We start from the raw sequence: 14,277 nt of genomic DNA, 5'->3' as shown, positions 1-14,277 counted from the left end.
GCTCATGGCTTAAGGCAGGCAGGGCCCACACGAACCACATGGCTGGAAGCTCAATTTTAGAAACAACAAATGTCCATTCTAGTAAGACATGTAAATCTCTTGGGACGGAATATTTTAAATCTAGAAAATCTAGGGCGTCCTTGAGGCGTGATGCATCTTTTTCTGAATTTCTAATTTTTGGTGGCATGTAAAATGGCGCGATTCCTTCTGAAATTGATGTATTTGAAATAAGAGCACATTCCATACAGCACCGTTCAGGAAATTCAAAGCATCTCATATCAAGGAGCGCACGTAATATGAATTTCTGGGCGCAAGCCCTCAGTTTTATCGTTGGGCTATTTGTTGCACGGTGGGTAGGTGGTGGTTTGATGTATTTCTTTTTGAACAGATTCTCTGCTTGTGATCTTAGCCCGGCTCCCTCAGATCGCTCAGTCTTTGTCAACATCAGATAAATAATTTTCATGTGACGGTCCACTTTTTCTCTCACAGGAGCAGTGCAAGGGCATATTTCAGTGCACTGCCAGCCGCCACAAGCTAATCCATCTCTGGAACAAGACAATCTAGCTGTTAATTTGTGAGTCGCCGTGTTTGTAAAAGTACAGAGATAGCTGTGATCACCATCGTCTCCCTAGCGAAGGGAGAGTCTCAGTTGAACGAGAGTCTCAGTCTCACTTGAAGAAGAGTCTCAGTCTCAGTAACAGGGTCTAGCCTGGAATCCAGCACTGTCTCCTTTATAGAAAACATCACAGAGGTGATCCCTGGTCTGGATCTGAGAAGCTAAGATGTGGCAGGTTAATAGAATTCTTGGGGAAGTTTAGGAATTTTATTTTTCTAATAGAAGACTAAGTGTTAGAGTCTAGAGACACAGGTTCAGCATCTGCCCAGGCATACAAGTCCAGTTAACTACAGAGACAGGAGTCTTGCATTGCCGTTCGGAGTTGCATTTTGTATGACACAATGAGCGAGGTCTGCAGAGCGCTTGATTTTCATCTGTAAAAGATGGTGCACGCTTCTGAAGGGAGGAGAAGCTTAGCAACAGGATCCTTTGAATCACATTTTAAACAGATGATTGAGAAGCAGAACAAACAGCCAGTCACAGGACCCACAGTGACTCTGTCCCTAAATCCCTCCTTACACCTGAAATGTCTGCTCTGAGGAGAGTCACTGCTTTGGGTGAATGTACTGTCTGCCAGAAAAGGGAAAATACTTGCAATTATAAAATAGTAAAATTAGGAAAAGGGATGGACTGGAAGTTAGGAGGCCACTTTAGTCTCATCCTTGATGTGTTTGGTACTAGTTATCCTCTCTGGACCTCAGTTTCTGGCTGTGGAGATGAGATGGGATTGGGTGAACTAACCTATAAGGTCGCCTCCAACTCCTTATTTTTGATGCGAGATACATACTAACAGCAAATAGTTTATTAGATTAACTCACTCTCACGATGATCCCTAAGAGTGTTGTTAAACGTAAAACAAGAATAGTTCAATTTGGGGATATCAGGGGATCTGGACCAGCTCTGTCCAATAGAGATATAGTGCAAACCACATATATAATTTTAAATTTTCTAGTAGCTACACTTAAAAATAAAAGGAAACTGGTAGAATTAATTGTAATAAGATTTTTCAGCTTAACACAATATGTCCAAAATATTATCATTTCCACATGTAATCACTATAAAATATTAAGATATTTGACGCTCTTTTCTTCCTAAGTCTTCAAACTTTAGTATACCTTTACACTTAGGGCACATCTCAGTGTAAGTTGGCCACATTGCACGTGCTCAGGAGCCGCCTGAGGCAGTGGCTCCTGTGCTGCTCAGTCTCCCTAAAAGCCAGCTGGGACTGGGAGGCCTGGTCACAAGTGGGGTGCAGGTTTCATGCATAATGGAAGATGTGCAGCTGTTGTGCACCGTAGGACTCTACAGTAGTTTGTGGACGGTGTCACTTCTGTCTAGCTGCCTGTGCGGTGCCTGTTGTTTACTGTTTTGATTGTTACTTCTGGGTGGGGATTCAGTAAAGAAGAGGCCCACCTGGTGTGAGTGCTGTCACCACAGTGACTTGTGAGAAGGAAGTGCCCCTTCAGTCTCCCCACAAAGCTATTCTCATGCAAATAGTGTGAGCGGCCTCCTTCACAATTCCCTTGGACCTTTTGGTAAGTGACCCTCCCATCCGTTTTTTTGCAGACTGCTGGTACTGTCCGCCCTTTCCTGTGCTAACTCTGCTTTTTTCTTTTTACCCAGAATACTTTATCTCTGTCTAACTACTTTAGGTTTCTTCCTACTACTTTCCATAAGAATCTGTATGCTTTTGATGTAAGAGTTTTAAAAGCTTGTGTGCTTGAGCCCCTGCTCCGAGATGCAGAGGCTTGTTGGAGCAGGCTACTGCGCTTCTTTAGGTGTATCTAGTTCAGAATTACTCAAGAGACTTATAATGAAAACTTAAAATGTTTTCAGAAATGTTCTTCTGGAAATATTAGGGAAAAATCATATGCAAAAATCCTATGTTTGTACTAGCCTTCTCAGTACAGCCCTCACTGGAAGGCTGGAAGCAGGTCCCCCGGTCACGGACTTCTTGCAGGAGCACCTGTCTGCCTGGACAGCTCCTGGAGGTGTGGCTCATGTGCACGAGGGACACGTTGGGGCCTCTCACCTCAACCGGAGGTTTCCTGCCTGACCGGGTCTGGCCTTTGGCCAGTTTGTGGACAGAGTCAACCACAGCTGGTTTCCCATGTGCCTTCCCCTCCCCGGACCAGCACTGCATCTTCATCCATGTGTCATGCTTCCCTCCTTAGAGAGTCCTGGGAAGTTTATAGCTGCCCCTCATTCTGCCACTTGTGGAGCCTGAGACTGGAGGGGGCGAGGGACTTGCTGAGGCCTGGTCGCTCAGTGTTCTGACTCCACGGGTCAAAGATACTTTACCAAGACAGGCTCAGAATTGGACACAGAACTGGTGAGATGGAAGAGAGATATTTGAACTGGGCCTGCAGAAGGTGCAAAACTGCTTTGAGCTCAAAAGCAATCAATATATCTTAGGTATGAAGTGTCCTGGGAAGTCAGTGGGGAAGGTAGTTTACCTTCAAAGCTTCCTCAAATCCTACTTTTAAAATTTCCTAGAAAGACTGACCTGTCCCCTTATGATAGGCACTGGCGTTTTGGGACCTGTGCATGTGACAGGCCAGCTGCCACAAAGAATCCCGGGAGCGTATTTCTGAGAGAAAGTGTGTGCGACTTTAGGGAATCCTAGTACAGCCAGAAGCACAAACTAAATATAAACCAAGGATTAAGAGTGTGGCCTGTAGGTGTTTCCCTGGTAGCACAGTGGTTGAGAGTCCGCCTGCCGATGCAGGGAACATGGGTTCATGCCCCAGTCCGGGAAGATCCCACATGCTGTGGGGCAGGAAGATCCCACATGCTGTGGAGCAGCTAGGCTCAGAGCCATGGCTGCTGAGCCTGCACGTCCAGAGCCTGTGGTCCGCAACGGGAGAGGCCACGACAGTGAGAGGCCCGCGTACCGGAAAAAAAAAAAAAAAAAAGAGTGTGGCCTGTATAAGAATGTTGTCATAACAAACTAAAATTTTGTTTTAGATGTGAGTTCCCTAAGGAAAAACTCAGTGAGAGACAAACTTTTATCCCATAGGAGTTAAATTTAGCCTCTTATCCAGATAAGTAGTATTTCTCTAGCTCAGATTACTTACCTTGGGTATGTAGAAACTTGACTTCACATCTCTGTGTTTCAAATGACAATTTTTTTTTCCATTAAACTTTTTAATCCCATTGATCCAGAGTTAATTTTCTTTTTCCCGTTAATTTTACACTCAGCTATTGTCAAAACCCTCATGCAAGGCCACACTGGGCAGGGCCCCCAGAGCCAGGAGCCTGGTGCATGGCAGGTCTGCAGGACTGACCCATGGCTAGGTGGGAACTGGACAATTCTTGAGTTTTCCACCTAGAAAACAAACTGTGTTCTGTTTTCTAAGTGAGCTTTGTGGACTTTTAAATTGAGAATTTCGAGTTTAATTTCTAAGAAGAGAAAAAAAATCTGGGTACTAATACAGACTGGGTTTATAGAAAGGGTTTCGAGAGCTGGAGAAACAAAGTGTGAAGAGTGAGAAAGGCAGCAGGGTTTTAAAAATTAGCTCTCAGAATTGGGAAAGCTCTCCTTGACACCGAAGTCCTGTTCTTCTCCACAAAGATGTTGCAAAGGGAAAAGCACTGCAGGGGATCTGCCTGCCCGGGCCTGGCAGCTGGGGGCCCTGGGAGGGACAAGCACGACAGGGGTGGCCATTGAGCCCTCTCTGTTCCCTGAAGGGCCTGTGGGAGCTCTGGGGGCAGAGACCAGACGCCTTAGGAGCATCAGACCAGGACCACAGGATGGAGACAAAGACACACTCAAAACGCTTTCTGCAGACCCAGTGCTTTTTGTCCGTATTAGAGTTTTTTGACCTCTTCTGCTTACATTATTATTATGAGTAAGCTTTTTATTTTAGTTTTGTTTTTAATTGAGGTCACAAAGTTCATTTAGAGAGCAGTCGAGCCAAAAGGTAGACTGAAATAAAACAATAGAATTCACACTGCCTCAGGTTTTCCCAGAAAGCCACGAATACAAACTATACAACCTAAGAATGTGTGTATTTGCTATATTTTGGCAGTGGGTTACCATTACATGCCGAAGCCTGATAGGGGAATGGCATAGGGAGAAAACGTTAAAATTTTCTTTTAAAAATGTAAGTCCTAGCATAGCTTTCAGATAAGAACTTATAGAAAGCTCTGTTTTTAATGTATTGCTTTCTTAAGTTAGCAGGTAGCAGAGGGTAAGCCAGCCGGGCAAGGAGAAAGTCTGCAAGTCAATTCTGCATCGTCCTATAGAATGCAGAGTGGAGATGAGCAGTTTCTTCCAGAGCTCCTTGTTTTGTTGGCTTGTTTTAATTGTTTTGGTTTGTTTCTTTGTTTTCCAATGTAGAGATCTAGGAGTAAAAAGTGTTTTGCTATGTACATGACATTATTGGTGTTCTTCTCCTTTCATTTTAAGCTGGCCTTTTACCCTTCCTGCCTGAGAAGGGAAAATGTCAGGAGGAAATGTATTCAGGACTCGATTGCTGGTGCAGTGAGGTCTGAAGGCAAATGGCAGTGCTAAGTTAGAATTGCCGTTGCAGTTTTCTTTTCATTTAGGCTGTTACTATTGTATTCATGTATCAGAGGTCAAAAGGAGATAGTGTTATATTAAATGAAATGAAAAATGGTATGCAGAACTCATACTCAAAAAAAAGAAACTGCTCCATCAGATGTGGATGTGATTAAACTTCTTTTCAAATAATAACAATACTCAGGATTTTTTTTTTAGCACTTAACATTCAACCTAAGCCACAGCTTACTTGGCCTTGGATACTGTATTGTTTTGTTCCTCCCTAGTAAGCATTGCTGCTAGTGAAAGGGATATTTTTCCTACATGTTTGAGAAGTATTCTTACAGGTGATTAAAGACCAACTTAATAAATTAACGTTGCAAAACAATGTAGTAAGGAGGTTGCAGAGTGAATAAACAACTTGATTTTAGGAGAAAAAGAAGCCATTAAGCATTTGAATTGTCTTTGGCTCTCAGCGGTCACAGAAGGTTTTATGGAAAGCGCAAATCTTACGAAGGAAATTAAGAGAGAGAGCTTGCTGAATGGACAAAGCCACAAAAGCAGTGTTCAGATGCTTCTCTGCAGAGAGTAGCCACTGAGCTTGGATTTGGTAAAATCCCATCTCAATTTTCTGATAGTGGGATCAGCTCACACAGTTATACTGCTATGAATCTATTCATACTGTCGGAGAATCTCTGAGCAAGGAAGCTGAGCATACAGCTCTGAAATTTTTAAGAATTGATCTGAGAATGAATCCACAGCGACTACGACAAAACCTTTAATAACGGGGCTTCCCTGGTGGCACAGTGGTTAAGAATCTGCCTGCCAATGCAAGGGACACGGGTTTGAGCCCTGGTCCGGGAAGATCCCACATGCCACGGAGCAACTAAGCCCGTGCACTACAGCTACTGAGCCTGTGCTCTAGAGCCTGCAAGCCACAACTACTGAGCCTATGTGCCACAACTACTGAAGCCTGTGCACCTAGAGCCCATGCTCTGCAACAAGAGGAGCCACCGCAATGAGAAGCCCACGCACCGCAACAAAGAGTAGCCCCCGCTCGGCACTATAGAAAGCCCGCGCACAGCAACAAAGACCCAACGCAGCCAAAAATAAATAAATTAAATAAATAAATTTTTTAAAAAGGGAAAAACTGTGAAAATGATTTTTAAAAAAAGACCTTTAATAACGTGACCAAAGGCAGTAACTGTCCCCAAAGCACATCGCATTCTCAGGCTCCCTCTGTCCTTCCTAATGAAAGTACACCCTGGAAGGGCCACGTAATGAAAACTAGCAAGGATTTAGGAAAGTGAATCAATGCCATAGTTAGTGGCCACCTGCCCCCAAGACTGCTCTTTTCACTGTCACATTGCTTCCCACAGACTTGCGTTCTGCAGCCCATCTCATCTTTAACGTGCCCGATCTGGAGCTATGTTCATGCTTGCACAGTGGTTACTTTGTGGCATGAATTATATTAATTAAAACATTCATGGTTTTTTGCTGTTTCTTCTTCCCTTTTTACTATCTGGTTATGAACATTATTGGCAGAGCAAAAGTGTAAAACCTCCATATTGTTATTATTTACTTGTTGAGTGTCAGCAGCAGTTTCCTTCCCATGTTAATATTGATGAGGCTGCTACTCTGACCCACAGAGCTTAGAATCTTAGGTGAGTGTTGAAGTATTTACCCAAGGGTAAATGTGATCCTGGTGCGTTACATATAAGTCACATGCAAGAGTCATCAGGCAAAGGAATTCACATATAAATGACCATTGACAAACTCTTATCTTTTTAATGGATGCTTTTGTTAGAAGGTAAATTTAGAGGCTGCCCTTCATGTCAGAATGAGATCTAGTCACTAACAAATGAAGAACCACCACACTCCACACTCCAAAAGTCCAGTTTTTCACTTTTTTTTTTAAAGCTCTAAGTGGGTAATAAAATTTGGTCTTCATGTACTACTACATAAGAGACGGTCAGAAAATATGTCTCTGTTTTATGAACCTCAAAAGTATGATATAAACTACTTTTCTTTCTCTGTAGAGAGAGAGCCCCAGTCTTAAGTACGCAGCCTCAGTGCACTCTGCAGGGTTTGTGCGGGTGGCGTCTTGACAGCCGTGGTCTGGATGTGGGGGGCATAGATAAGTCTTTGCTGAGTGGTGCCACTTAGGGTCAGACCATAGCATTTTTGTAGAAAACATGGGAATGGGGAACACTGGAGGTGAAAGAGCATTCCCTAGAGGCTACTGACGGAGGGGCTCATCGGGCATCTACCTCTGCATCTATATCCATGGTTTTATTTTTCTAGAATTTGCCACATTAAGAGTTCAAAATATGTTTTCTATTAGACATGAGAAATTTATTTTCTCATTTGTTCCTTCCTTCCATTTATACACTCATCAAATGTTTACTTAGTGTATACTCTGTGTTCTCTGTGCTGGGGATACATTAACAAACAAAAGCCAAGTCCTTGCCCCCATGTGATTGCATTCTAGGATTGGCAGGGGGAAGATAGACAAGATTGTTTCATAAGCAAACTCTAAGCTCATGGTGAGAATGCTAAGGAGAAAAATAATGCAGTGTCCAGTGCGAAGAGCAGGTGTGGCAGTTTTAGGTCTGGATGACCAGGGAAGGCCTCTGCATAAAGGAGACATTTGAGTGAAGACTGAAAGGGGTGACGGAGGCCAGGGAATATGCCCTGTAGGCTCCTGGGGCCATGCTTCTTGGGCAGAGAGAGCAGCAGGTACTAGAGGTCTAGAGCCAGGAGTGTGTCTGCTATGTTCAAGGACAGCCAGGAGGCAGGATGACTGGCACACAGCATGCCCGGGGGCAGCAGTAAGACACCAGACTGGGGGGTGGGGGGTGGCACTGATGGGGGTTTCCTAGGCCAGTGTATGGATTTGGGGTTTGGAAGGATTTTTAAGGATGAGAAGCCATTGGAGCATTTTGAGCAGATGACACACTCTTACAGTTTAGCCCATGACTCTCTTTCTAGAAGTGTATGCATGGGGGGCAGAGAGGGAGCAGGGGGCCAGAGAGGCAGCTATCGCAGTTATCCAGGCACAAGGTGATGGTGCTTGGTCCAGACTGGAAGTGGTGGCAGCAGAGAGAAATGGTGTTCTTCTGAATTTATTCTGAAGATGGAGGGACAGATGGATGTGGGATATGGGAGAAAGAAGGATCAAGGAGCAAAGTTTTTATTGTCAAATTTCCTTCCTCAGGATTTTAGAAGTATCTCCAGGCTGCTCCCTAGTAAATACTAGTATACTAACTAATCATTACCCAGATCCAGAAACTGCTGTAGGACAATTTGTTGGCTAACTCTTACAATCTTGATATCCTACGTGTTGTAGGCTTATAGGGGAGGACCAAGAGAACTGTACTCTAGCACCCATGGTGACCAAACAACTGGTATAAAACTATTAAAATAATAAAATAGTCAATGGATTTAATACTTATTATGTGACCACAGTATGGCTTAGAGTGGGATAACATCCATCAATAATTTGTTGAATATTCAGAGAAAACCCAACAAAACTATGTTATACCAAAGCCTATTAATTAAGTATATCTTTTGCTAAATAAAATTATGACAGGAAGTGCACGTACAGCTCAATTGAGATACTGTTTTTTATTGAAGTACAGTTGATGTTGCATTAGTTTCTGGTATACAGCAATGTAATTCAGTTATAAATATATATTCTCTTTCATATTCTTTTCCATTATGGTTTACTATAGAATATTGAACATAGTTCCCTGTGCTATAAAGTAGGTCCTTGTTGTTTATCTATTTTATATATAGTAGTTATATATAATATTTGCTAATCCCAAACTCCTAATGTATCCCCTCCCCCTTTCCCCTTTGGTAACCATAAGTTTGTTCTCTGTGTCTTGTCAGTCTGCTTCTGTTTTGTAAATAAATTCATTTGTATCATATGTTAGATCCCACATATAAATGATACCGTGTGTGTGTGTGTGTGTGTGTACCCCATATCTTTTGTATCCATTCTGTTGATGGACACTTAGGTTGCTTCCATGTTTTGGCTATTGTAAATAGTGCTGTATTGAACATTGTGGTGCATGTGTCTTTTTTTTTTTTTAACATCTTTATTGGGGTATAATTGCTTTACAATGGTGTGTTAGTTTCTGTTTTATAACAAAGTGAATCAGCTATACATATACACATGATCCCATATGTCTTCCCTCTTGCGTCTCCCTCCCTCCCACCCTCCCTATCCCACCCCTCCAGGCTGTCACAAAGCACCGAGCCAATATCCCTGTGCCATGCGGCTGCTTCCCACTAGCTATCTACCTTACTACGTTTGTTAGTGTGTATATGTCCATGACTCTCCCCCGCCCTGTCACAGCTCACCCTTCCCCCTCCCCAGCGTGTGTCTTTTTGAATTATGGTTTTCTCTGGGTATTTGCCTGGTAGTGGGATTGCTGTGTCATATGGTAATTCTATTTTTAGTTTTTTAAGGAACTGTCATACTGTTTTCTATAGTGGTTGCACCAATTTACATTCTCACAACAGTGTAGGAGGGTTCCCTTTTCTCCACATCCTTTCTAGCATTTATTATTTGTAGACTTTTTGATAATGGCTATTCTGACCGGTATGAGGTGGTACCTCATTGTAGTTTTAATTTGCACTTCTCTAATAATTAGCGATGTTGGGCATCTTTTCACGTGCCTCTTGGCCATCTGTCTGTCTTCTTTGGAGAAATGTCTATTTAGGTCTTGTGCCCATTTTTTGATTGAGTTATTTGTTTTTTTTGTTATTGAGTTTTATGAACTGTTTGTCTATTTTGGAAATTAAGCCCTTGTCAGTCAATTGGGATGTTGTTTCTATGAGTGAGTCCAAGCTGAGTGTTGACCATTTTATTAGTCTGCAAATAATAGAAAACTTGACTAAGTTTTTAAACAGTATAAACATTCTTTATCTCATCTAAGAAAACTTGAATTAGATGGTCACTGGCTGCTTGAGAGTTGCCACCAAAGATATATGATCTTTCTAAACTTCTGATTTGCTATCCTTAGCACATTGGCTTTTTTGTTTTCATGCTTATCGTTTCATGGTTTCAAAGTGCCTGCCATAGCTCCGAACATTTCATCTCCCAACTTTTATCAGAGCACCAAAAACTGCTTCCATGGAAGTACCCTAGTCGGCTCTCCTTACATGTCACTGGCCAGGTCTAGGTCACAGGGCTGCAACATTGACTGGCAATGTTAGACCACGATTCCTGTCCTGGGGTTAGGCTAGAACATGACACCCTCAGTGAAAAGCACAACTCCGTCAGCTGCAAGAGGAGGCTGCTAGGGAAGCAGCAAACAGTGTTTGCTGCTCTGTCCTCTACCAGCTTCTTTGGCTGAGATTGACGATTGGAACATGACCCTCAGGTTTTCAGTCTCTAAACTGGCACATCAGGTTAAAAAGTGATTGAGAAGTACACTTCCTGCTGTTGCTCTGCTTTTCCCTAAACACCAGCTCTAACCTAAAAAAAATTTCAGGATTGGTCTTAGAAAAAAGAGTCATGTCTTCTCTGAAAGGAAAAAAGGAAATAAACCCTCCCAAAGATGGCACATGGTTGCATTGTTAGGAAGAAGTCTGACTTTGCCACCCCAGAGGGGAGAAGTCAGGAGAGGTCTTGGAGAAGAATTTTGCAGGCAGTCCTAACCCTTCACTCCTCGGGCTGCATTCAGAGCTGCCTGTCTTTGCTCAGAGGCAATCTTTTTTTGGCCCCAAAGCCTCTGGATAGAGGTTTACAAATTTGGTGAGTCTGTAATCCCAGAAGAACGTAGATCACAGTCCTTCCAGTAGTACTGAAGAGTCCTGAGATTAAAGATAAGTTTTCCTAAAATATTTTAAAGAGGAATTTGGCTTGGCCACAGAGAATGGTAGAAAGCAAAGCTGTATTACTGAGTTTAGTAGCCTGTGTCCCTGTAAGCCCTTTTAACTCAGAAATAGAGCACAGCCATTGGAAGTTCCTAAACAAACCCACATTATTTTTTTCCTTATTTCTCTCAACATCTGAGCAGTCCTGGTTGCCGGCCCCCTTTCACCCTTTGCTTTGCTTTGCCTTTTCTTCTCATCTGATGATTCATGTACTGCCACTCCTCTGTGCTCTGCCTTTTGTTTGTTGATTGACACACAGATGTAATTTATGGGGGCAACAGATTTGCAGCTGGAGCTGTAAAATGAGTGGATGAAATTGCTTTAATTTATGCATGTTTTGGTGAATTTTCCCAATAATGTCAGTTTCTTCAAAAGCTAGTAGAAAATGGCCCAGTCACCTTTTCTTCTTTTGTCCTCTTTCAAGTCATCTCAAAAAATTGTCCTTCATATCCCTCTTATTGTATAAATGCCCTAGTTTTGTGAAATAGTATGCCTTACATTGATTTTCTGAATGTATTTTTAAACTGTCTTTAGATCATTTTACTAAACCTTATTCATATTAAAATACAGTTCTTTCCTGCATTTTATTCTTGCCACCAAGGCAGTTTAGAGACAGATTAAGTCTCTAAATTCCCAGAATGAACATGACTTTAGATTTCACTGATGCATAGACTACTGTGTAATACTTATGACATATTTTTATTAGCATATGCCCTTATTAAACCCTTATGTATTAATAGCTTTCTGAGAAAAGATTAATATTTTATTCCTTTGTTACTTCTATACTAAAATTGGAATGTGTATCAATTAGTGATGCTTTCATCTGCAATTAACAGTACTTGAGGCACAAGAAAAGGTGCTCAACATTGCTAATCATCAGGGAAATGCAAATCGAAACCACAGTGAGATATCACCTCACACCTGTCAGAATGGCTATCATCAAAAAGAACACAAATAACAAATGTTGGTGAGACTGTGGAGAGAAGGGAACCCCCCTACAGTGTTGGTGGGATTGTAAATTGGTGTAGCCAGCGGGGAGGGATAAATTAGGAGTTTGGGTTTAACAGATACACACTACTATATATAAAATAGATAAACAAGGACCTACTGTGTAATAGCACAGGGAACTATATCCAATATCTTGCAATAACCTATAAAAGAATATATATATTCTTTTTCAGATTTATATAAAACTGAATCACTTTGCTATACACCTGAAACTAACACAACATTGTAAGTCAACTCTACTTCAGTTAAAAATAAAATTGGTGCAGCCACTGTGGAAAACAGTATGGCAGTCCTTCAAAAAACTAAAAACAGAACTACCATGTGATCAGCAATTCCCCTTCTGTGTATATATCCAAAGAAAATGAAGACACTAATTCAAAAAGATAATGTACCCAATGTTCATAGCAGTATTATTTACAATTGCCAAGATATGGAAGCAGCATAAGTGTCCACCAACAGATGAGTGGATAAAGAAGATGTGGTATATATACAATTGAATACCACTCAGTCATAAAAAAGAATGAAATCTTATCATTTGTGACAACATGAATGGACCTAGAGGGTGTTATGCTTCGTGAAATAAGTCAGAGAAAGACAAATACAATATGATTTCACTTATACATGTAATCTATTAAAAACAAAATAGATGAACAAACGTAACAACAGAAACAGAGTCATAGATACAGAGAACAAACAGGTGGTTGCCAGAGGGGAGAGGTGTAGGGTGGGGAGAGAAATAGGTGAGGGAGGTCAAGAGACACAGACTTCCAGTTGCAAAATAAATGAGTCAAGGGTATGGGGAATATAGCCAGTAACTATGTGATATCTTTGAGTGGTGACAGTTGGTAACTAGACTTATCATGGTGATCATTTTGAAATGTATAGAAATGTTGAATCACTATGTTGTGTAATAGGAACTAACATAGTGTTGTAGGTCAATTATACATCAAAAAGAAATAAACGAATAAACAGACTCATAGAAAAAGAGAATAGATTTCTGGCTGCCAGTTGGGAGGGGGAAATTGGATGAAGGCAGTCAAAAGGTACAAACAGCCAGTTATAAGATAAATAAGTAGTAGGGGTGTAATGAAACACATGATAAATATAATTAGCACTGCTGTATGTTATGTATGAAAGTCATTAGGAGAGTAAATCCTGAGTTCTCATCACAAGGAAAAAACAAATTTTTCGATTTCTTTAGTTTTGTATCTATATGAAATGATGGATGTTCACTAAACATTTTGCGATCATTCTTTCATGATGTATATAAATCAAATCACTATGCTGTATACCTTAAACTTATACAGTGCTGTGTGTCAATTATATCTCAAAAGAAACTAGAAGGAAAAAATGTGGTGGAAAAAACCATTACCTGATTAACAGTGGCTTAACCCCAAAGGGTATTTATTATTCATACTTAACAAGACGGTCAGAGGCAGTAAGGGCTTTGAGAGTTGGATCCAGCTCATTGTGTCATCAAGAACCCGGGCTCTTTCTGTCTTTCCATTTCCCCTCAGGCCTAGCATGCTGTCCTTTTGCCTTCACGCCTGCTGCCTCATTTCACAGGGTTACAGCTTTAGGAATCACATCCATGTCAAGGAAGGAATAAGAGTGAGGGGCTGGCACCAGTGGCTTCTCCTCTCAACCTGCCCCTTTCATCAGAAAGCAAAATCGCTTTCGCAGAAGTCCCCCAGGAGAGTTCTCCTTATATCTCAGTGGCCAAAATATCACACAGCCCATCTTAGCTGCAAGAGTGTCTGGGAAAGTAAGTATTTGGTTTTATCAACAGTGGGAGGGACATAGGAGAAGAGGGGGGTTGAAAATGGCTTTTGATTGGCCAAACCTACAGAGTCTCTCAGAGTTGTCATCCTAAAATACACATTCCTGCATATATTTTCATACCCAGGAAGGAAATGCAGCTTAAGAGTATGGGTTCTAGAGTCCATATCCCAGCTTCACTTCTTTACTGTCTTGGACTTATCTCTGCCTCTATTTCCTTTACTGTAAAACAGGGATAATAACGTACCAATTGTATATGATTCTTGTGTTAATGCCCTCAAGTTAGCCTGTGGGCACACCATAATGTAATCATCATCAACCAAAGCTTGGCACCTCAACATGGCTACTGACCAAACCCAGAGCAAGCTTAATGACTAGCAGCTTTTCCCTACTTTTGAACAAAACAACTTGAAAGAGTAGCTTCAAGTAGCTTCACCTTCATAATTATTAATTTAAAACAGATATATAAAATCTCAATTTG

General features: G+C 41.5%; 1 protein-coding gene across 10 annotated transcripts in view; it reads left to right on the top strand.

Annotated features, from left to right (window-relative positions):
- Positions 1-14,277, top strand: part of PSD3 (pleckstrin and Sec7 domain containing 3) — a 669,219-nt gene that overhangs the window by 552,082 nt on the left and 102,860 nt on the right. The gene's annotated exons all lie outside the window — the stretch shown is intronic.

The sequence above is a fragment of the Stenella coeruleoalba genome (genome assembly GCF_951394435.1).
Source record: "Stenella coeruleoalba genome assembly, chromosome: 21".
Classification (NCBI taxonomy): domain Eukaryota; kingdom Metazoa; phylum Chordata; class Mammalia; order Artiodactyla; family Delphinidae; genus Stenella; species Stenella coeruleoalba.
Note: the sequence above shows the minus strand (reverse complement) of the source record. Positions and strands in the feature narration are given on the sequence as shown.